Source organism: Struthio camelus, chromosome 14, assembly GCF_040807025.1.
Source record: "Struthio camelus isolate bStrCam1 chromosome 14, bStrCam1.hap1, whole genome shotgun sequence".
Taxonomy (NCBI): domain Eukaryota; kingdom Metazoa; phylum Chordata; class Aves; order Struthioniformes; family Struthionidae; genus Struthio; species Struthio camelus.
Genome location: NC_090955.1, coordinates 23534574 through 23558455, shown reverse-complemented (window position 1 = coordinate 23558455; position 23882 = coordinate 23534574). Strand labels below are relative to the sequence as shown.

General features: G+C 45.5%; 1 long non-coding RNA gene across 3 annotated transcripts in view; it reads left to right on the top strand.

The window, feature by feature from the left end:
* Positions 1-22628, top strand: part of LOC138060989 (uncharacterized) — a 30986-nt gene extending 8358 nt beyond the window's left edge. For 2 of the 3 annotated variants that reach the window (XR_011134539.1, XR_011134537.1), the window contains exons 3-6: positions 5875-6114; positions 7715-7791; positions 22026-22102; positions 22470-22628. This is a non-coding gene — a long non-coding RNA (uncharacterized lncRNA). The remainder of the gene's footprint in view (positions 1-5874; positions 6115-7714; positions 7792-22025; positions 22103-22469) is intronic. The other variant, XR_011134538.1, reaches the window with a different exon arrangement.
* The last annotated feature ends 1254 nt before the right edge of the window (positions 22629-23882 follow it).

The following is a 23882-nucleotide window of genomic DNA, read 5'->3' as shown; positions in this document are numbered from 1 at the left end:
AAGTGGAACCACGTTGCTGCTGTGTCTTGGTGAATGGCTGCCACGCGATGCCCTGAGTATCTGTGGGGTCGCAGAGTTCCGATTTTGTCCCGTCTTGCTGGGGGGTCTACAGAGCGGAAGAGATGAAGGTGCTCTACGTGTTGTCCCCTTTGCTATGGGAATGAAGCCTACAGCTACTTTCCTAATAACTGGAATCATTGATAAAGTATCAGGAATCCCAAAGGAAATTTTTTTTTCCAAACTGTGAAAATGGGGTTAAAAGAGATGGCCTTACAGGAGTGTAAACCCATTGTCCTGGACAGTAGAGTTTACCCTCTTGAGTGGAAAAAGCCAATACCAGTTAGGAGCAAAAACAAAAACAACAGTATGCCCACTGAGAGTCTCATCGCTCTGCCTTGCTTTCCATTCTTTCTTGCTTTTGGGGCTGAGGTATTAATAAAAGAAAGACAAGCTGGAACACTATGTCAACTACAAAAAAAGGTTTGTTACCTGCGTGAAAACTAATATTGCATTTCTTGTTGTGACAGAAGTTGACTGATGAGGCTGATGCATGGGAGCATTCTCTTTCTTGTGTGTGTGTGTGGGGAGGGGGGGGTTGTGTGTGTGTGTGTATATATATATTTTATTTTTAGTACAGCTGCTGTCTGCTGAGAAGGCCTAGGCTTTGGAAACAAATATCTTGGAGATCAGCTAGCAGATTTTCTCTTCCATTTGCCTTGTGATAGCCTGTCAGCCTTGCATGCTTTCGCTTTTGCAGCATCAGTTCCTGTCCCTCCACACCAGTGGCCTGCCTCTTGCTGTCAGCCAACGTGTAGCAGTAAAAGTCAATCATTGCCTCAGTTCTACAATCCGTGCGTTTTCTTACAAATATTAATTGAGGAAATGCCTTCATTTCCTTTGTGCTCTTGAACTTTTCTTATGGCCTGTCTCTCTGAGGTGAAGTTATGGTCCAGCATGCCACATTCGGGACTGCTAGTATTAGCAAGAATTAAATGGTGAGCACGTGGTTTCACACGGCACTGCTGCTCCTGGGGCTCTCTCCGTTCAAAGCACTGGGGCACTTTAGCATGCTACAAGGCCAAGACAGAACGGGCTGGTTAAATGAGACATGACTTAGTTCGTGCTTCGTTTAAAACAAAGGGAGAGAACGAGAGAGTATTGCAGAACTTGTTTTTAAATGGAAGATTGATACCTTCTCAAAACTTGGACTTCAAGCGTTAGAAGCCCGAGGCCGGTCGTGCTAAGCCCTGACAACACAGTGCTTAACGAGGAAGCAGTAGAGCTATGTTCGTTAAGGTTAGATGTGGTGCCAAGTTGGTGGGATTGATTCCCCTGAAAATGAAGTGACAGCTCACAAACCAGAAGGGTAACATGATCAGGGAAATGTAAAGATTACATCTGACATCATTTAAACTGTATTTTCTCCCCTGATCCGTAACTGAGCAGAGGCAAAGTTGCTGAAATTGTGGTCTCGTCTTGCATCCCTTGTACACCTGTCTCCTTCCAGCGAGGAAGCGTTGGTTCTGCAGCAGAGGGCTTCAGCAAGCTCTGCTGCTTTGCACGAAGACGAAGGTCTGTTTTCTCCCTGAGACGGGATGGAAGTAGGAGCCAGTCTCTGAGGAAAGGATTTCGGATGCTGGCTGAGCAGTCCTGGGAGAGCGCAGTAGGGAGCAGCCAAGACCGATGACGTAGAGCCAGTTCTCGTTACTGTGTCGTTCTGATTGTTAGCAAAGTCAAACCCCTGTGAAGCAGAAGTTCTGTTCTTTATATCGTACAGGTTGCGTCTGTAGACATGAGGATGAAAAGCGTCTGCTTTGGGCGCTCGTTCACTTCTTTCTAGGCAATAAACTTGATGCCCCTGTGAAAGCAATTAGATCTGAGTGAAAAACATCTCGGCGATCAGCCGCTCTGTGATCCTTTCTGGGCCGTTCTGCCTTTGTTTCGCTTCTTAAATTGGCTTCTCTAGTGCGTGAAGTGCAGAACATCTCTGCTGTGCCTGGACAGGCAAGCCCCTTCTCCCCCTGCCAGGCTGCCAACAAGCAGCCAACAAGGTGAAGCGTCCTTGGCTATAGGTAAGAGATTTTGAAATCAATTTGTCTCTCCTAGTTATTAATCACTGCAGTGTGAACCAGTGCAAGAGTAGTGGTGGCTCTGCAGGTCTGACAACTAAATATGTGCAGTATCGCCTGTTAGTCTGAGCTGAAGCACGGGTAAATCACTGAGTTGGGTTTGCCTATGCTTCAGAGCGATTTGGCTTTCCTTCCTGATAGGTCAGTGATACCCAATCTGAGAACAGTAGGTAATCTTGGCCTGGGGTAGGAGCCGGAACATATATTTTGACTTCTGTTTCTTGTTCATGCTGAAACACAAATTGGCACGCGTGAAATGACCCCAGCCTTGCCAGCCTCTCCTGTGTGTCCAGTTCAACTGGAAGTGGAACTTCTTAGAAAACATCTGTATTTCAGAAATATTTTGTTAGTAGCACTGCTGAAACTTGAGAATGTTTTCTGGCTTTTTTTGGTGGTGAGACTGACCACAACTACATCCTACAAAAGCCACACAAAGATGGCATCTGTTCAGGCTTGCTCTGCATGTCTTTGGAGCTGTGTGGTTTCAGGGTCTATGACAAGTGCTGTAAAATGGGAGGAAACCCCGTGTTCAACTATCCTTGTTCGTAAACTAGTCAAACTGGTGTCTTATTAAAATAGCGACATAAAGAGTCAAAGATTTCTACAAAGATCTGAACTCTATGATTTGAATTCTTGTCTAGTTTGGTTTTAAGAGCTGTAAATAAAACCAATTCAGAGGAAACATCTTACTGATGGGGGGGGAAAAAAAAGCTAACTTGGTAACATCAAATGTATCGTTAGCTGTTGTCATTTACTTCTAAAGGAAGCAACACGTTTTACCCTGAGATAAATCCGTTATTTTATCATGCATGAACTCTGCCAAAGATGGAATATCTGTCATGTCTGTAAATTCATGAAGCACCTGTAGATGTAACTTGTCAATAAATAGCTCATCTAGGTTCTAAAAAATACATTCTTTGAGTCTTTGCAGCCTCGCATGTCCAGCTGTATGCTTCCTGCCACAGTAACTTGAGTCCGCAAGTCTCAGTGGTAAGGTAGTGACCACTTCGATATGGAATATCAGAGGAATATCAGCCCTTGCTTCAGAAGAGGAATAAATAGTACAAATGAAACGGGGATGATGAACCAGCTAGTACCGTTTTTATGTGACTTTATTAAGAGCAAGAGAGACCTCTATCCTGTGAGCTCTTGAGTCTGCATCTGGAGTTGGGCGCACTGTGTAGCTATGCCAGGGAAGCCACGGGAAGCTGCTGGAGATAATCCGGCCTGTGAAGGTGGAAACCACTGAGCTGGGCTGGAAAGGGGCAGCCAGCCTTTTGGAGAGCCCGTAGCAAAGAGGAGCCACATAGGTTGCTCCATGTGTCCTCTAGAAGCGCTAGCCCACAGCCGAGGCTGCGTAACCAAGTCCTGGGTGAGAATTTCAAATGGCCCGGGATCTGCTGAGAGGCATTGGTGTCTGCACTTCGGCAGGGTCGTCTGGCAGTTAAAGCTTGCTCGCTGAACTCAAACCTGCACGTGGATTTCTAGAAAGTCCGAAAATCAAGTTGCACAGCCAGGCTGGTGCTGTGGCTGTAACGCGCACGAAGGACATCTGATGTGCTTACGGGACAGCTCTCCCTTCAGCCACAGCCCTGGGAACGGTATACCAGGCAGGCATGTTTTTTTGCTTCTTATTCTGAACTCTGCAGTAGAATATATTGCATATTGTGTATTTCATATTGCTCACAGCTTTTGCTGGCAGTCAGGGCAACAGTACAGCAAAAATCCATTTGAGAAATGAATCAGAGGGACTGAAGCCTAATAAAGGCTTTGAAGCTGGGGAGAGTACTCCAGGTGATGAGTCGCAACTTGATTTTTTTTTTTTTTTTTTTTTTTTTTAATTTAAGAAATGAGTACGCTTTGTGCTATCAACTTGCAGTTTTCCCAAGAGTTAATCTTTCTGCCCTTGTTTTCCCTTGAGTTTGTTCCAGGTTATCTTAATCACATACTACAAAGTAATTAAAAAATACAGGTCTTTAGATGCTTTCCCCTAAATGGCTCAGAAAGGAATATGTGGGTCAGGGAGAATGTTAGCACTGGAGTCTCATCAGACTGTGACACAATAAATTATTCCACTATTTGTGGAAGCAGAGTATAAGGAGGTTTGATAGTGTAAAACCTGAAGCTCATCCCGTGCCTGAGATGTTATATGTAAGGCTGGTTTTGGGACATTCAAGAGGTTCTTTTGCAGCTGTCTGGGTGTGTATGGGTTTTCGGGTGTGTGTTTTTCTTTTTTTTTTTTTTAAGGTACTTAGGCTTGTAGAAGTGTCTAATACAGCTATGACACAGTCGAGTGTGCCGTGGGGAGCAGGAGGTTGATGCAAAACCATCTTTTTGTCCTGCTAACGTTCAAGAACTAAAAGGGAAATAATCCAGTCTTGCACAGACCGATGTAGGAAGTGACTGGAATAGCCCAGAGCCCCTTGGACAAGGAATTTGGCTGGTAGAGGGCATCCAGATTTGAGGTTTCACCAACTGCTCAAGGGTGGAGGGCAGAGATTTTGACCAGAAACACCACCGTGCAAAAGAGATGCTTTTTCTTGGACGATCTGTCAAAGCTGGTAAATTGGAGTGAAACATTACTTGTGAGCAACAATTTCTGCATGCCCCAAACAAGTAAGTCCGGAGTTTGACCGAAAACATTTCAGTTCACTCCCGTGCAATGAAAACTTGTCTAGAAAGGTGATTTCAGTGCATATGTAAGTGGGCGGGTTGTTTCACTGTAAGTTAGCCGGTTCTTCCCATTGTTGTGATCTAGATTTGGCTTCTGCAGGTGGGAAATATATATATATTTTTTTTCCTGAAACTGGAGAGTGGACTGTAGTGCAAGGTTAGCGTACAATGTCCAAGCCGTGCCTGGAGGCATCAGTCCCTAGCTAGCTCCTCAGAGCTAGAAATCCCAAAAGTGGTAAGTCAGCAGCTGAGGGCCTGAGTTGGAAGCGGATTATCCTGTACAAGCTGAGAGCAAGTCACTAGAGGGCACCCGCAGCCGCGCTGCGCTGGTGCCGGTGTGCGGAGGTGCCGCTGCGTTGCACGCGCCGGCGTTACGCGCACCGTGCGTGCCTGCAGTGACACCCCCGCAGCCCTGGGCTAGGGCACGCGCGAGTCTTCCTACGGCCAGATGGCTTTGTCTTAAAGTGTCGTTTCTACCCCTCGTTTAATGTCCCCCTGAGCTGTGACAAAAGACGAATGTAAACTGAGTATGTTCAAGCTTGATCCACGCGTAATTGAGACACCCAAGAAACGCCCTGGTGTGGGTGGAGGATGTGCGTTCTTGGAGAGGCGATGCCCCCGCATCATCCTGGCAGAGCCTGAGGTGGGATCCATTGCTTTTGAGCAGGACCAAAACCAAGGTCTGTCTGCCTGGGCCGCAGTTTTATTTCCCCACTAGCGGAAGATCCGGTTGGCAGATACGTAGCTGTGTGAGGCAGCACCTTCTCCTTCCCCAAGGCAGGCTGTAACGCTTCTGAGAGCTACAAACGTCTTCAGGCTGTAGTAGCCGTGGAGTTTTTGTCAAGCCGTGCCAAGAAGCGAGGATAACTCGACTCCTTGAAGCATCGGAGAAGTCCCACGTGCCAAGCTGCATTGCTCTGTGCTGTAGGACGGGTTGTGGGCCAGATGCCCGTGAAGTGTTTGGGAGTTACCAAAAGTGAAAAATAAGTCAACTGCAATGCTAATAATGAGGGTAATACTTTTCTGTCCTGCAATTTCCGGTGTTTCCTTAATTAATTTTTCATCACGGCAGGGTACGATCCGGGAGCTGGGTAAGAGACCATAGGGAATCCCAGACTGCGTATCCTTTAGCAGACGGTATGGTGCGGAGCGCAAGGGCCCTGCTGTGCTGTGCCCTGAGGACTGGCTCGCGCCAGCGTGTCCCAGAGGCTCGTGCACGCAGCAACGTCTCGCCTCTTCCCAGCGCCGCAGAGGCGAAGTGGTGCAAGCCCTCAGCCAAGGTCGCTTGCTTTCCTCTGCCACCCCCCCCACGGTAAGTGAAGGATGTTTTTAGGATGTCTGAAAAAAATAACACTCAGGCTTGTTTGCAGCTTGTCCTAGAAACTCCTTCCTCTGCTGCGCGGTGTGAAGACAGATGCTTAGCGCTGCTCTCCCTCATCCAGTCTCCATGACTTGGGAATCTCTAAACAGCTGCCCTGGGCTTGCCCGGAGGCTCTCTTAAGGACTCTCTGTACATACACGCAAAAATTCTTCTCCCCCCCCACCCGCACCGCAGGTACCACCTCCGAGAGTATGGTTTGAGCTGGGAAGCTACCGTTCTCTGTCCTGCTCCTCTCCTTTTCCCACTGATGTTTGCATTAAAAGTCTACGAAGGGCCACCTACGCAGTGTTTCGAATTTGCCTGCCTGAAAAAAGGCCTTCGAATCATCCATCAGATGAGTAGGAAAATTTCTGTCACTTCAGCAGTTCCAGAAATGTTAATTAAGACTGCGATACAGCTGCAAGGCAGCTTCCTTGGGCAGTGGATTTGCAGTCTGACTGCAAAGCCCGATCCAATATGGCTCTCAACTGGAGGAAAAAGCTGTCATGCAGCTGACTTTAACAGCACTTTGGAAAACAAAAGAGAGACTAAGTTAATCCAGCCGCCATGGCCACTTCGGTGCTGCGGATTTGTCGTTCCCCGGGAAGCAGCAGGATAGGTGGTCAAACTGTGATTAGAGCTAAAATGCAGTATATCGTTCACATAAACTAAATGCTTTGGAAAAGAAAAATTTGCCAAAGTCTCCTCTGTCACAGCCTGCTCTGATGCCTTTTAATATACTTTTCCTCAAAACTGATTTTTTTTAGTTCATTAGCACTTATTTCAGATAGCCGAGCTTTCTTCCTAGGTGAGATGCTGAACGAGAGTTACTGGCTTCCAGGGAGCAGAGACGGATGATTATGTGATCTGATCCAGAATATTTCACGTGTAAAGGCTGTTGCAAATTGCCATTTCCCGTAGAAATGAAACGGAAGCGGTTCCTCCTCCTGAGTGAGGAACCTGTGTTACGATGTTTCTTTGTGCTGTGGCATGGAAGTAGTTCTCTTGGTTGGCTGTTGGGGAAAAAGCACAGTACCGTAGAGCGACTTGAGCAGCGTGGTTGTCAAAGGGGAACCTAACAGGCAAGTTAAATAATAAAAGCAGACCCTCTCTGTGGCTGCTGGTGTCAGTGAAGTAGCCCCCCTGCTTTTTTTTCCCGGACGTTAGCTATTGTTTGAAATCTAATAGCTCAGTAAGTGTCAAAACAAACAAAGAAAAAAGTATTTCAAGTTAAAGTCTATAAACAAAACACCAGGAAACGCTTAATACTACTGAGGTTTTTGTCACAGCCTTAAGGATTTTTTGTTTCAGCAGGAGTTTGTGGTAGTTGCCCCCAAATTATCATGCAGGCAAATTGTTTAGGATCTGAACTGTCAGGGTGCAGCAGATCCAGAAACCAAGGAGATGCAGACAGTGAGAGGGCGAGTTCTGGTTTGGGGAGAGGCAGTTCTGACCATGGGCTGGGAAAGAAACTGTTTTTAGGGGGTTTGTTGTTAAATATAACTATCAGTAACATAACAGTTGCCGCCTTCTCTTTTCTTGCAGAAATGAGGCACGCATATTGAACTGTTTCCAGGCAGCAGATGGGAAGGATCCCACTTTCAGATTGGCTAGATCTGCGACTGACTGGTACGTAGCTTTTCTTTGCACTACAGAATCTCTCCTGTGAGTTCTCAGACAAAGAAAAGAGAGTGATATTAAAAGACTAGTAAACAATTTCCATTATTCCTAAACGGGGAGGTGGATCCTGCCTGCTCCAGCCTCTCTCTGCGCAGAAAAACGCTCAGGTATCTACTTAAGCACTTGTTGATTTGGAGCAGTAATCTCAAAATGGCCTTTTTAAAGTATTTCATAACTTCTTGCTTTTCTTATTTGGCTGCTGACAGAGTCTTTGTTCTTAGATGTACTTCAAAGTAAGATAGGAACAAATTGGTGTTTTCCATCTGTTATCGAGACAGCTTCCCAACTGATGATCCTTTCGCCTTATAAATGTTTGAGCTACCTAAGCAATGTGTCTTCTTGTGTCAGTCAAGTTAGAACCACCTGGAGAAATAAAAATTTTAGGTCCTGATCTTCCTTCCTGCCTCTATAAAGGGTTTCAAATCATTCCTTGAACCATGAAACAATAAACGGAAGCACGCTCTGCTGGTTTCACGTTGGGCTTTGTATACTGGACTTTCACTGTCCGAGGCTAACGAGAGGATTTCCTGGTAAAAACTATGGTTGCCTATCGAGCAGGTTTTCCATGACAGACAGTTTGTCTAAGAGGAACTTGCGGTTCAGGATTTTCACCGTCCGTACTGCAGCCATGGTGTCAGAAAGCATGTAATGCTGACTGGTAACTGATTATATAACGAATGTAATAGCCAAAGGAATTGCCAGATTTTTAGGGGTGATGGCAAAGCATTTATGATTTTAAATGGCAAAGTGTGCAAAGTGCCTATGGCTCTATGTAGATGCTGAAAGAATAAATAAAATAAATTGGACCATCTGGCACTCATGACTTTTTACGCAGTCTTAGCCAACAGTTTGTAGGAAATTAAAGCATGATAATATTGTCTCTTTCAATGGTTGTTAAGAGTGAGCATTGTGAAACACGTGTTAACACTGAACTGGGAATTTTGGAAACAGCAGAGCATGCAAAATTGGCAGAAAATCACTGTGTTCTGGGGATCAGAATAACTGGAATGAGAGTACCAGGAGCTTGGAAAGACTCTTGCTTCTCCGGGACAAGTAATGGCTAATGCGGAACCCCCGGATCCACTTTGCCAAGACAGTAACAGACTGAAGAGCTACTGGATATGTGGTGCTGCAATGAGCAACTTAATACCTTGCAAACTGGATTTTGATAGGGATGAGTGGTGTGATATGCTGTTTCCAAATTGTTTATTTTCTCATATTTTCTCATTTTTTCTCATTATTTTCTCATTATTTTCTCATTTTTTGCCACTCTTTTCTCATTTTTGGGGAAAAGCTCTTTGTCCGAAGGTTGTAAAGCATGCTTTGAGTAACAAGTTCCGGTTATCGTATTAGTAATTTCTTACTTTTTGCAAGCACTCATGAGTAAATCACGAACTTGTAGGAATGGACATCTTATGTAACCATTTATAACTTATTGACCACTGGGTTAGTTGATTTGAGAGTAAAACGCACTTCTCCCAGTCTCGTTTTTAAAATTCTTGTCCTGTGCACAATATACCTCAGATTTCTTCTTCTCTCTTTTAACCTTTTCATGAACAGCATCCTCTTTTGATAGTCATAAATGTCAGTGCCAGGCTTGAGGAGGACAAAAGACAGTAATTGGGAGTCCTTGTAAAGCTCTAGTGCTTTATGTATTGGTTTACTTGTTCAGGGACAAGTATATGAAAAGTTGGAAAGAAAGCCCGAGAGCTGCCCAGGTCGTGCTGACTGGAGAGATGTATAGCCCCGTGCTTAGGTTAATCAGGTTGAACATAAATTGCAGAAGAAAAGGACATCGCTGAGCTTCTGGTTTGGCTGTGTGTAGCAGACTGTGACGGTGAAAAGCAAAGCTCAAAGCTTATTTTCCATTCGAGAAGCAACTGGACGTATAACGTCCACTTCAGAAAACATCAGCACGTCTAAACTGAATTCACCTTTACGTTCTACCAATCGACCTAGGATATTACGTATAAGGTTCAGTCGTTATTCTAGAGCGCACAGTGAGACTTAAGAATATGAGCTCCCGTGGCAAAATTTACTGTATGCCAGCACAAACCCAATGGGATAGACGGCTCTTGCTCCCAGGTAGTGGGGTTGTGGCACGTGCTTGCACGTTACTGGCGTGTCCAAAGTAAACGATGTTATTTGTTTCATTCTTTTTTTTCTTTTGAAAGATGGCAGTCACGGCTGAGACTTGTAACAGGACCACGTCCCCTCCCTGGATCCTTTCTGCACATGGTGACACAGTGAGAACCTTAACTCCCAGATCCTGACCTGGGCAGGACCCAGAAATCTCTCTTAGGACTTGTAAATTGTTACTCCCTTGCTATGTATTTCACGTTACGTTTCTGAAGAAAACCCTTTGAAGTAGGATGAAAGCAACACAAGCCAAGCTGACACCTGCAGCTAGAGTCGCTGACATAAAGTCACAAGCACCTGTACAAGTGAGGACAGTCAAGCTTTCATCCTGAATTTTCTCCTTTAGGGAGCAGGAACAGTTGATGCTGAATGTTTTTAATAGAAATGAACCTTAGGGTAGGACTCATTTCATTTACCTTTTGTTACCTAGAAATTAAGTGCCTAGTCTAAGCTGCTCTCAGTAGTCAATTGAGAGACAGGAACCTCTGGAGGCCAATTCATTCCACCTTGTTAGGCACCTGCCGTAAGTGAGCCGAGAGCAGCCCCATTCATCATGTCTTTCTGAAGAATTTAACTACTGACACCATAAGATTTCACCTAGTAAACAGGCTTGTTCATAGCTAATATTTGAGTGAGAACGTTTCATTTCATTTAACTAAACAAAAGTAGAAACAAATTATTTTGAAGCCACTTAAAGCCTCAGCTTTTGTACGCAACCTTAATTGAACGGAACTCGCTTTGTTCTGCTTTAAGTGAAAATACTGTCTGAATTGGTCTGTTGCATGGCAGGTTCGGTTGAAACTGCATGTGGAAAAATTCTTCAGACATTCACGAGGAACCTTTTAATTTCTGAATTAATTGGGCTCGATTGTCTTTGTGCCTTTTTCTTTCTGTTGGTTTCCACGGTCGGTCAGTCTAGCGAGAACGCTCCTTGACAGGGCGTCGTGGTGTTGAAAAAGTTGTCGGAGCCAAGAGATGGGGAAGAGGTACGTTTTATTCAGTGTCAGACTTCTGACTGCTTGGATCTGTGTAACGTGGGACTCTGAGCAGTGCTGTCGACAGTAGTCAACAAAACATTATATTTTCAGCCCAGAGCATAGAGCACCGTGCTTCGAAAAAAGAATCTTGAACTCTTTATGGGTGGCTAGCAGTCGGGATTTTGCTTTCAAAAGCTAATAAAGTGGCTAAATTTGGGTGGATTTTTCTGGCGATGGCAGAACGTGTTCTTGCTTGGGAGGCCAGCAGGTGCCGTAACTTTAAGCTGCGTTCTCAGTCACAGGGCGGGTAGAGCTGAGCAAGGCAAAGGTTGAAAGCTTTTCATTGTGGGCAAAGCAATGCCTTGTTTTTCAGTCTTAATTCAGAAACAGCTGTATTGCTTTAGCTGAAATTAAAAAAAGATAAATTGTTTGAGCTGTACGCCCGACATGTAAATTTTAAGCCTACAGCTTGGCAATGGTATAAATAACTGACAAAGGGCCTTATACTGGAAAATGTTGGGCAACTTGGCTAATGACAGCTCTAATCCTCCAGCTATATTTGAATGGAAATATCCAATGTTGTTTTACAGGGTTTCTTGCTTGCAGCTGGCATTCTTTCTTTTATATAGAAAGAAGTACTGAAGTATTTTGTTTGCAGGAAAAAACAAATTCCTCTGTGCTAAGAATTGTGTAACTTGGCAAACGTTGGCCGGAAATGGTAGACCAGCCGACTTTGACAAGTATCCTTTTAATTTAGCTCCAGTGCTAATAGCTTTAATGGCTGTGCCAGGTTTTACTTTGGCTTACTGCATGTAGTCAAAAAGCAGGTACTAAACTGCTATCCCGTTTCAGTGGCAAAAATGGTATGCTGCACTGGAGCAGCACCAGAGATTAGTCCCCAGAGCAGCGATAGATCCGATGATTTTTATCACGGTCACCTGGGTGTGCAGCGCTGAAACGCCAGGATGCCGTCATGCCCCTGGTGCCTCTCTGATACAAAGTTAACAGTTTCGTGTTTCACCTTTCTGAAGAAGATCTTTGAAAGCAAGAAGTGGGAGAGGGAACTTTCCGCTCAGCTTTTTCCACCTGAACTGGTTATCTTTTTTTTTTTAATTGAACTACCTGTGAAAATAGGAATTGTTTCCGGCAGACTGTACACCTGTACACCAGTCATGTTGCAAAAAATTGTGAAATTCCTCCAGGATACAGAGAGCTGGTTATGAAATTTTGGCCAGCTTGTGGCAATAGGGATAGATGCAAATAGTCTTTGGTGAATTTGTCGATTGCTTTTTGCCAGATGACGGCTGTAGTTTCCCCCCTTCTTGAGCAGCAGTATAGGAAGGCGTTACAAGCGCTAGCCGGGAAGTTTGGCTGCAGACGTCCATAGCAACTAGTTTCAATCTCCGTTGTGTCTGATGTAGGCACAGTGGCTCAGCAAATTATTTTGTGCACAACAGAAACTGGTGCTTTAATGAATGTTACCTGACACTCAGCCTGGGTGAATTTAGGGAGCAGCAGCAAGTGACAGATTCATGCTATCAGTGCTTTTCCTCCTTGCTGCCTTTGCAGAGTCTCCCGCATCGCGTGGTGTTTGCCAGTGCAGCAGGTGAGATGCGCAAGCTGACAGCCTTTGTCTTGAGTCCAGCACTTGAGATTACTCTGAACGGTAGTAATTTGACTGACTGAAGTGGAGCCGTTGCCAGTTTTTGGGATATAGATGAGAATTTTAAGCAGGGGGGCAACTGATCAAAACGTGTCTGTTGAGGACCTACAGGTGACCATGCTGCAGGTATTTGTGCCTTCAAAGCTGGCTGCTAAGAACCCTTTCTCCTCCCCCCCCCCTTCTTTAGGAAAGCGTGAGGTTGATAGGATGGGGGAAAGGTTAGTTTTAGGCCTGAGAGGTGAGGAAAGTAAGGAAAAACATACACCATTGGCCTATGCCTAACTAGTAATTGTCCTTCAACAATCTGTTTTGTGATTAAAAAAATGTTAAGAAAAGTTCTGATACGGTATTTGAAACTAAACATAGTTCTAATGCCTAGGATTGCACAGTCAGGTTTCTCATTTTTAGTTGTACCTTTTCACTTTTTCTGCTTCATCTGCAGAGAGAAGCCCTACGCATCGAAATGGGAGAGCACGATGCTAATTACGTGTTTACGTGGATGAGGCAGGGTTAAAAACCCAGCTTGCTGAGTGAACAAAAGCAACTGGGTTTTTGATTCAGCGATGCCTGATGCCGGGGCTGGTCTTAGTCCAAATTCAGTCTCCATGGAAACAAAACTTCTCTTTAAGCACGCCATATCTCTGACAGAGCAAGAGGCTTCTTTTTGGCAGACGTTTTTCCTGTTCTCTGTGCTAATTTGCTGACGATGAATACTTCTGGAATGAGCCGCTTTCTTCTATCTCATCAGTCGCCTCTGAAATGCAACAGGTTTCTACTGTACGACATGCAGTTTTCTCGCTTGAAACAAAGGTATCGCTTTTCTAAAGGATTTTAAAATCTGGGGATACTTGAGACGTCTCTCTTTCTCCAGAGACATCTCGAAATCAGAAAGTTCATGTGGTATGTTGGTAAGAATTTCTATAAAAAGGTGCTCTGACTCTCAGAGGTAGCACAAGTATCAAGTGATGTGGAAATTGCTATGGTAACTACTTTTATTGCATTCCAAAGTAAAAAGTCACATAAAATCTCTGCAGTTGTTAGTGAGTGGGTGAAAACTTGCCTAGGGCAGAGCTCACATAATCCCTTTCCATATTGTCCATCTCATTTCTTTGGTGCGAATGGCTTTTTCTTCCTGGAGTGGGTGCTGTCGGTGCCTGGTACATGGTGTCGTGCATGTTGTAGGGCCACCAGGAGAGCTGCTCTTGATGTCCCTGGTGAAAGGGATGATCCTGAGCCACAGACTGAATAAATTGGCATGAAGAAAGCAAGTGAGTGATGCTAAGCCCTGCACAGGAGGCAGAGTGCGATCTTAAATATATCACGCCCTGCCTTTTCCCTCTCCAGATGAATTATAAACTTCTGTTCCGCATCTGATGCGAGGAGAAGGTTTTCGTCTTGAATCTGAAGAACGACTGATAAATACAGCTATGTCCTCCCTGCGACAGCTGTGGTGACTGTTAGAGTGGCGTAGCAAACAGATAAGCTGCTGCGATTTTTTTGAGGGGAGGAGGAGGAGATGGACACTATTAAAATGGTTACAGATAGTAATGGGGCTGTCCATTTCTGGAGGAGTTCCTACTGCTTAGGGTGAACCTTGGATGGAGAGAAGAGCACCCGACAAAACCTCTAGGAAGAGGAGAAATCCCTTCCTTGAAGCATTTTGTCATTGCGTGGGGCTCGCAGTGTCACGGCTTTCGTTCAGCTCGATATCACTGCTATGCAGAGAGGAACGTCTGTGACCTTCAAGACACAGAGAGAAGGGTGCCTTCGCTAGGCCTTGTGCTACTGTTGCCAAGGTTTGCTGGTGGTTGCAGGCCGTCTCACGAGGCACGTAGAGCGAATTGTGCTAAGTCGGCACTGAAAAGACAGAAGGAAAGCGTTGTAGTGTGTTAATTGTTTTACGGCAATGGCAGGGATCAGCGTTCCTGGACTTCCAAATACCAGGGACTATGGAAAAATTAGAAGGAAGACAACCAGCTTTTGCTCCAAAGCATTATAAGCCAAACACAAGGACACGCATCCCAGAGCACGCGGGAAGAGGATTGGTATGTGCATTTTGTGAGCCCGTTCTCATGGCTTATTGGATGGTTTTGTGGAAGTGGTAACATGTGAAACAGAACTGGTAAATTCGAGTGGGTCCTTTATGGCAGGGTCTATGGACAGACACGTCAGCTCTCAGGTGTTTGTCTCTCATTTGTGTTTGAAGAATCCATTCTGGAGTTGTTCGTTTATGGTTAATGTATTGTTTAAAACAGCGAAAGGCTCGCTTTGAACGTAGCTATAAGCCAGCTCGTGTTGGCCTGTTTTACCCTGTCCAGCAAATTATTCCTGCCTGTTACCAGCTTAAAAGCTCTGTGAGCAACCTCTGTTAACACACTACAACTCTGTGCTTTTAAGGTGTGACATTTTGGCTTTTTGTGCCAGATTTTTCAGGCATTTCTGCAAACTGAAGAGAACTTGATGTTTTGTAAAGGATTAAAGATTTCGGTTCACTGACCTCATCACCCACTGTGCACGTTTGATAGAGGCTTTGTAGCAAGATGCTTGGGGGTTTCAGGTTTAGGCTTGGAAGGTCAGCGTGCGTTAAGAGTTGGTACAATACCAACTGTGGTAGGGCCTTGCTCCCAACAAAAATCTCCGGGACTGTCCTAATGTCGAGCGTTTGGAAAGAGGCAGGTGTGTATCAGTGCCGTTTGGGTTGCTGCAGTGGTAAATTTTATTACCAAGCAAAAAGGGTGTCTCCATAGCCATTTCCAGGCACCTGATGAAGTGCGGGGTAGTTTCAGAAATTTAATTAGCTCGTTTGTGTCTCTAAGAAGTTATGTTTTCTGACAGTTTGACAGTTCACTGCTGTATTAGTGACACAAACCACAAATATAATTTATGGTGGTGTCCTGTGTGTCCTCCTGAGGGAGGAATGTTCAACGTCACTTAAAGTTCACGCTAAGGTTGGACGATGTTACCAAGTGGCTCATATGGTTGGTGGATGAGCGGACATAATTGCAAGTCTGGCTGGACTAAGGCAATGGGATTGATGTTGCCAAGGCTCAGAAGGATCTAGTTTACATTACAAAACCTACCTAGAAACACAAGCGACATACGTAGAAGCGGGCAGCAGTGCTTGAGACATATCAGCAGAGAAACCGGAGGAATATAAGAGGCTTTGTGGAAGCTTCGGTGCGTCAGTTTAGGAGGAAGTAGGGGCTAGGTTGAAAAAGAAAAAAAAAAAGTAAGTGGGCCTTTTCGTGCATTTTTGTTTTGTTTTCTTTCTTTTTAACTGTTGATGGGATGAATAAAAAATAGATTAGTTTGGAAAAAAAAAAAAAAACCCTGTGATCAGTTAATTGGTCAGTCTTGTGGAGAGTAGTCTCCGAAGACTCCCTGTCAGACTGGTGGTAGGAAACTGCAGACCCTGCGATGCTGGAGGTTAGCGTGCTGGGGTGCTCAGGGAAAAACGAGCAGGTAGCAGAGGTCCAGAGGTTTGATTTTCAGAGGGCTAAGCCGTAGGGATACCAAGGACCAAATCCTTTTACTGGAAGAGTTCGTCTGAGAGGAGCTGCAGATACACTGCAGTTACGGGTGGGCTGCGTTTTATCTGTAGATCTGAACTGAGCTCTCGTGTTTGTCTTACAACTCTGAAGTTCCCCATCACTGGACACTTGGACTTCCCCGTACAGCAGTGGGATTGGCAGTGTTGGGTGCCCAGGAAGCACCCAGCAGTCTGTAGGATCCACAGGCTGTAAATGGCTGTAAATTGCACTGGAGTTCAAGTGTAATTCTTATATTTCAGTGTGCTATGTTGGCTCAGGATAGCTGCGCAATCCCTTCTGTGTGCTCCTTCGAAAATTTTTGGTACTTAAATGTCCTATGTTTCTTTAGGAAACCGAGTTGGTTGAAAGGAGAAGCCAAAGGCTGGAAATCGTGCGCCTTTTTTTTTTTTCCAGCTCTTGCTGTGAGTGAATGTATAGTAGCAATAGTAGTAAGTTTGGAGATGTTATTTCTGTGGATTTTAAGTGACATGTGGACCTACTGCAGTAAATCCAAAGTATAAACTGTTGTAGTTGCCAACTTGCCTCTTGCAAGTAACAGAGGGGTAGCAGAACTCATAATGCTGTGACCTTGAAAGGCATTGGAAAAGCTCGTGGCACAGAGAGCGCATCCCTGGCACGTGCTGTCGTCTTCGTTAGCAAGGTGGTGTCATCATGGTCAGCTTACCCTCTCATCTGTCAGAGTCGCGTAGTTTGTGTGCAACTAGTTACTTGTTTTCCTTAGGAGTCTGTGGTTTTCGTTTTGTCATAGCAGTCGGTCATAAGCCTTATGTTTCTTGGGTGAAGGGTTGCACGTTAAGTAATGTGTAAGTGTTATTTCTGATATGCATCACAGAGCGTTGCAGTGTTTGCAACATACTTGTGCAACACCGCTTTTGGCAATGTGGGGTAATAGGCTGCCATATGGAATTAATTTCCTGAAACAATGGAAGCACCTGCTTTCTCCTCAATATTTTTACTGCTATTGCAAAGTTCTGCCACTGTGTCCAACAATTGCTTGCTGCAGTTTAGCTGGTAATTCTCTACTCCATACGTGCATAGTTAGCATGGGCTTAGTAACTAATGGTTGTGCTCAGATCTGAAGCCACTTTGACATGAAAAATAAATAAAGATTCAGGAACTGCTTGAATCTGCTAGATAGTACTGCTTGAAGTATTGCACCGAGCACAGAAATGTGGAAGTAAGCAACTGGAGGGAGCCCACGGTCTCACTGGCGCATTGAAGTTAGCGATTTGAGCATGTTCTCGTCAGGAGAGGGAGAGAGGAAGGGGTAGCAGGAAATAGAAGGGCAGGATTTAGGATGCAGGGAATGCCAAAATCTGTAATTCCACGCAACAGAATATGGTCCTTTGCTAGTAGAAATGACTACATCATTTCAGACTGGAGAATCGACATGCAAATCCCTTTCTCACTTGAAGGACAGCATAGCATTTTTGAGACTATAAGCCATTCATTCGGCTTCTCAGGTCCTGAGTTAAGGTCCAGAGGCTGTGGTTCTACAGCCAAATCTCCCACAGCCGAGTCCTGAGGTAGAGATGAATGAGCAGCCAAGTAAAATGCAGCCGTTGATTCGGTAACTGCTTGCCTCCCTTCCGTGTCAGCATTAAACCAATTCCTCGGCGTGGTAATAGGGAAAGCTACAGTCTGAAGCTGCCGTCTCTCCTGTAACCCTTAAATCAAAGGGCCTGCCCTCTTGTGAGCTTTGAGTGCACGGTGTACATCAGCAGGGTTCCGTGGGGCCTGGCAGGACTTCCACACCGAGGAGGAGAATTTACTTTTCCCAGAGGGAATTTGAGGGTCTTGGCTAACTCAAAGCCGTGGAGCGCTGCTGGACACCACGGAACATGTGCTGTTTTTCCCTTGAGCCTGGACACTTCCAGTTGAGGTAAAAAGGGAGCAACTCCTCACTGGAGCGATCTGACTTTCAAAAACGGATGGTATGGTTAGTCCTATGATGGTCAGCGTTCAGAGCGTGTCCACCAGTGTCTGCAGAGGTCCTTTCCAGCCTCTGTGCAGAAAGAACAATCCCCGTTCTTCTGCCTTTTTCTTGATTTTGCTCGGTTGTATCTGCTAGACCCCCAGGGGCCTGTCAAATGAGCTTCCTGGTGCAGGACACTCTTCTCTTTTTCTGGTGATGTTTTATATTCCACTGGAAACTATGAGAAGGCAGCAGTGAAGCAGACATGGTTACATCGCGGGGCTGCTGGGTCCCTAGGGCTTGCCCTGGCAACCTCTCTTTCTTTCCCAGGGTTACTGTTGCAGTGTGTTTTTCTAGGAAACGTGCACGTTGGGATTGAGTCAACTGAGCCACCGTTTGGAGACCTTGGCTTGTCCAGATGAGGCAGCTGGTGAGAAGTAGGGCAGAAATATTGGTCAGTAAAATCCTCAGATTGCAGCGCAGAGTGCTTTTAGACTCTTTCTCTGTTGAAGGCCGCTCCATCCAAACAGGGAAGGTCACGCTTCTGGATGTTTGGTCTAAACTTTTCTTGACTGTCTCCAGCTTTTTTCTAATCCCCAAGCCAAGAAACTAACTGAACTTTCAGACTCTTACTGTGAGTGGAGACCATCCTGAAAATAATTGCTGCAAACAAAATTAATCTTACATTGCCTACAGAACACCCCTGAAGGATTGCCTTATAAGTGCTTGGAGTTAGATAAGAAATAAGCTCTCTTTAGCGATGTGTGTGCTTTCTAAATAAACTCCCTTTAAACAGACTTGCTGCTGAAATCTGTTTATTTACTGTAGCACATTGTGCAGATTATGTTTTAAGGAGCTCCGCAACCAACATCAGAGCTTTTACATGAGTGAGATCTGAGGAAAAATAGGAGTGAGATCTCAAATATCCCATTAATCTTTTCACTTTAGGTCTGAGCCAGCTTAAAATTGCACCGAACTGCTGCCAAGCGAGAGTGAGTTTCAGTCCAAATAAAGACGACTTGGCAGATCTGTGCAGCGAGGCTTTGTTCTGGGAGTATTTCAAGGAGAGGGAAGATTGCGTTTTTGCTTCAGATGACTCTTGAAGTGGTGCAGTGCTTTGTGACAGCTGTGTGCCGGTTGGCCCCAGCTGCACACACTGAAGACATACTTCTGGTTTTTACATTTCTTTGCTTATGTTTTTAATCTGCGTGTCCTGAGGTAGCTAGTAAAGTGTTTGTACCTGTGAAGCCTGGAGTTGGATGTGACTCAGTCCTCCTGCACGCATGTGCAGTCGATCCTGTGGCAGTCACTGGAAGACCTGCGCTTTAACAGTAATTCTTCACTGAGATGACAGCTGCAGGATTTTATTCCTTTTGGGTCAAGTTCTGCTCCCGTCCACCTCCAGTGAAACAGGGTTCCTTATACTGGTCTTCTGTAACATGAAGCCAGAGGGGGTTAAATGGGAGTAAGTAGAAATACGTGCTGTATGCTCTTTGCCTGATGAAGCTGGGGCCTTCAGGTGTGTCTGGAGAAGCTGAGAAGCGGTCTTTGTAGATGGAGAGGGATGGCAGACCATCCTCACAGAGCAGGGAGTTAGGTCTGCCCTCTCCCAGCCTGAGATGAAGATGATGAAAAGGCATTTTTGTTTTTGTCTCTTCCTTCTGGGGCTTTGGAAGAAGGCGGCTGTTTTCTTACACCGGATGGAGAGAGAAGCCCCTCCTCTTTGTAGAGGGAGCAAGCGGAAGGGGAGGGAGGGAGCTGTTGGTGAGGAAGAGCAAGAGCTCTAAAGCTTCTTGGTGAGGGATGTGAGTTCTCTCAATTGAGGTGTGTATCTCTCAATTGAGGTCAGAATCAAAGCACCTATGTATGCAGTTGGCCCTAGAAACTACTCCTAGGACCTGCCACTTTGTTTCCTCCACGATCTGCTGTTCGAAAAAGTCTTCCCAAGTGGATGTCCTTGCGTTTTCCATGCTCTCACAGAACTAAGGACCACTGGGATGGCAGCAGCAGGGAGACCGTGGCCTCCCTGGTCTACTGGACGCGTAAATCAGGGTATCTGCTGCCTGGCGCAAGCGTTGACTAATCTCACCAGCATTTCAAATACTAGCCTGAAAGTATTTGGCCGCGATCTGAAGTGATGGCATAAATCTAAGAGCGCTTGTTTGCTAGAAAGCACTTAACTGTCTCTGCGAGGTTTCGGGTGAAGGGTGTCTAAGTGTGTGGCCGTGTCACAGGGAGAGCAGTTAATCATCAGCATACAAGTTCTCTTTCCAGGTGGTCCATCAGTTGACTTGTTGCATGTAACAACCCTGAGGTTCTCTAAACAAGATGGCACGCTGCTTGTGACTGGCATGAACTCCTCTGAGAACAGAAATGACCTGAACCTTGATTGGAGAAGCATGACTATCCTGCTCAGGTCTGAATGTTTCCTATAATCTAATATTGAACAGGAAAGCTTCCTAGAGCACTGGAGCAGCTGGGAGGCCTCTCTGTTCTCAGCTTCTCTGTTCTCAGCTTTGTGTGCAGAATGCAGAGGTGACACATGGAAACTTTTGGAGCTTTATTAGGCCTTTGTTCTTCGTTCCCTGTGTCCTGCCGTTCTCACTTCAGTGAATCCCACTGTGGACAAGGATTTAAGAGTTACTTAGAAGACGCTTGTGTTTCAGGCAGACACACAGTTTTTTGTGAACGTTCTGAAGCTGCCCGCTGACTGGAAAGCAGGTTTCACTCGCTTTTCCTTGACTGAAACTTTATGGTCCTGCTACTTTTAGTCTGGCTGCAACATTTTGGCTAACTGCAGAGCAAACGAGCCAAACAGTGTTTGGTGCCTGCAAGCCTTTTTCTCTCGGTAGCCTCTAATTGATTCTAGGATCATTTGAAGTTCTTCAGAACAGAGCAAAATTAAGGAACAGAACAAAACCTTTTCCGTAAAAATGTTTGTATGCTGCTTCAGCCCAGTTACTTGCATCTCTTAGTGGAGAGGTACCACTGGGTTTCTGATGATTGTGCCTCTGTACCTACTAATGCTCCTGGATATCTCTAGGTACCTTTTCTCCCTTCTTTTCACCTAGAACTACAGGGGGTTGCTGTTTTTAGATTTGCTCGCATCCTGAGTATGCACAGGAAGAGTAGATGTGGCAACCTGCTTTGGAGATGTGGAGGGACAGTCTCCCGTCCACAGATTTCCCCCTCTTTATGGATCTCTGAAGTGCCTAGAGCTGATTCTTATCTTTGACATTCCTTTTCTTCCCCCCTGTTTTTCCTCTCTGCTCACCTCAGCACTGTTCACGGAGACTTTGTTGAATTTACTCCCCAAAGTCGAGCAAGACAGCGTATCTGGTGCCCGTGACGTATGTAGAAATCTAAAGCACACAGCTTTTCCACACCTACAAAATTAAGTGTTAGCCCCTTCACGCACAGATTCCTGTGAAGAGCCAACACCCTGAAAGGAGGATGGCGACTTTGCTGTGTTATCACCTGCCTGGATGCTTAAGCTAGGACCCAGTCCAAGTTTTAGAGACGGAAATTGGGCCAGTGCAGCAGCAGATGCCGTTTCATTGAATTTCTGAATAAAATGTCACTGTGTGTTGGCACAGTGAAAGGCATGTTGCTTTTAGTAGACTGGCCAGCAAGGACAATATTTCTGGCTGGGTACTGTGCAATTAAAAAGCAAACCCGTGTTTTATGTTTGTATGGTACCTGGGCCACTTGTCTGCCTCCTCTCAAGCAATCTGTCAGGCTGGCAGGGCCTGCCTCAGAGGTTAATCTGGTCTCAGGAAAATTCAGTGCCAAGCAGAGACTTAAAAGGACAGCCCGCGGAGGGCTTTTTCCACAAGATTGTCTTCCATTGACGCTACATGCTAACGTCTGCTGAGACTTTTATTCCTGAGGCAGTAGCGGCCTCCTTCTCCTCTTCCAGGTTTCTCGCTGTTTCACAGGGTGAAAAAGACACACGTCTTGCCAGCTGAAGGGGTTTTGCGGAGAGCTGTGACTTCCTCGGTGCCAGCACAGGCAGGTAAGAGGGTACCAGCAAACCAGAGCGTCCCCATTAGAAAGGGGACTCTGGCTTTCCATGAGCAGGAGGTGACCAAGCTTGTGGAAGCACGTGGGAGATCGCTGGCAGGCGCTGGTTTCTGAACGGGCTCCTGAGCAACAGCTTACGTCCCAAAAGTGCTCTGCTCGTCAGCGGCACGAATTAGTTTGCGCAGGGTGGCACAGGCCGGCAAAAGCTGTATGTGCAGCCTGCTTGCTGCTGAGCTTGATACGGAGAAGAAGGAGCTCCGAGTTGAGCGGTGAGCTTTGGATGCGGCTACAAGCAGAGTGTGGGTGATCTTGGTGTCCGTGTGCATCAGTGAATGCTCTCTAACCTCTCTCTTCTCCAGCAGCATCCTCTGCCCTTGGATCTGCTAGTTGAAATCCAGAGCAAGCCACAGGCAGCTGTCGCATCACACGACTGTCTCTTGCAGTAAAGTGTTTCTTTTTTTTTTTTTTCCTGAATGTTTTGCTTTCTCAGCGCAACCTTGGATAGGGTAGATTTTTAAAATACTGGATTCTGGGACTTTCCCAAAATAGTAAGGTTTCTGCATTGCATGCAGTTGTGGCAATCCCTGCTGTGTGTGTTGAGCAGATCTGCAGCAGCGAAACACTGAGGCCCGGTGGAAGGTCTGGGTGTCTGTAATGTTGTGCTGGTGCCACTCTTATAAGCTGCCATTCACCTCTCTGGGCATCTCCAGTCCTCCAGGATGTAAGTCTGATTTTACTGACAAAGTGGCACCTAGAAGTGTGTGCGCTTACCTCATTGTTGCTGCGTTAGATCCCTGATTCAGGCCTATGTTAGATTTCCAAAAGAAACCCTGACCTAGAGTGTGAAGCTGCTGGAGGTAGGAGTGAAAATCACATCCATTTTCAGAGCGAAAGAGTCGCAGCAACCACTTCTTGAGCGGTAAGGATCTGATGAGGGCTGAACTGGTCCTCTCCTTCCTTTCCCCACTCTTTACCTTTTTGAAGTTCAAGTGCATACTGAAAAATCTTGTTTACCTCTGCACCCTTGAGGAAAAAAAAGCCTTTACTGAATGCCTGTTGAGAAGCTGTCCCTTAGCAATGTCTCTTAATTCATGCTTGCTTTTTTCGAGTTCTCAAATGGCCGCATGTGATTCCATCCTCTGTGGCTGCTGCGCTTGGCTGGAAGTGTGACAGCTCCTGGGCCTGCAAAAGGTGAGGTTCAGCTAAGTGAAAACATACCGCAGCCAACGGGAAGAGTAAGTCTTCCCTGTGCTGGTCTGTTTTTCTCTGCAGTCCAACTAGTATGCTTCCTCTCTGCTTCTGCCTGGAGAAGACATAGATTTCTTTCTTTAAGTGGAAACTTTAGGAAATGTGCTTCTATTTTGCTTGAAGGTAACTACAAATTGCCACGTTAATTTTAGGTCCATTGTTGAATGGTAACTGCCTGGAGGTTTTGTTATTTGTGTAGCGGGTTGGCGCCTGATGTGATTTTAAAAATGACCAAGATGTAAACCTTTGAGAGCAAGAATTTACAGAGAAGAGATAAGAGAGTTTTTTTAATAGGAGAATTTATTTTTCCGTAACGTTATCTGGGGCCAAGAACGTCCCCAAATTTGTCCTTTTCTCAACAGGATGAGTGTTGAATAGCTGATCTTGTCCCCTAGCTTTAGAGGAAATCCTCTGCAGTCCCATGAAACACTCTTGTTTAACTCTCTCTGTTCCACTGTCTACTAACCTGGAATATAATTTTCCAAGTGAAGCGTCGTGGGGTCGACGCTAGGGATGCATAACAT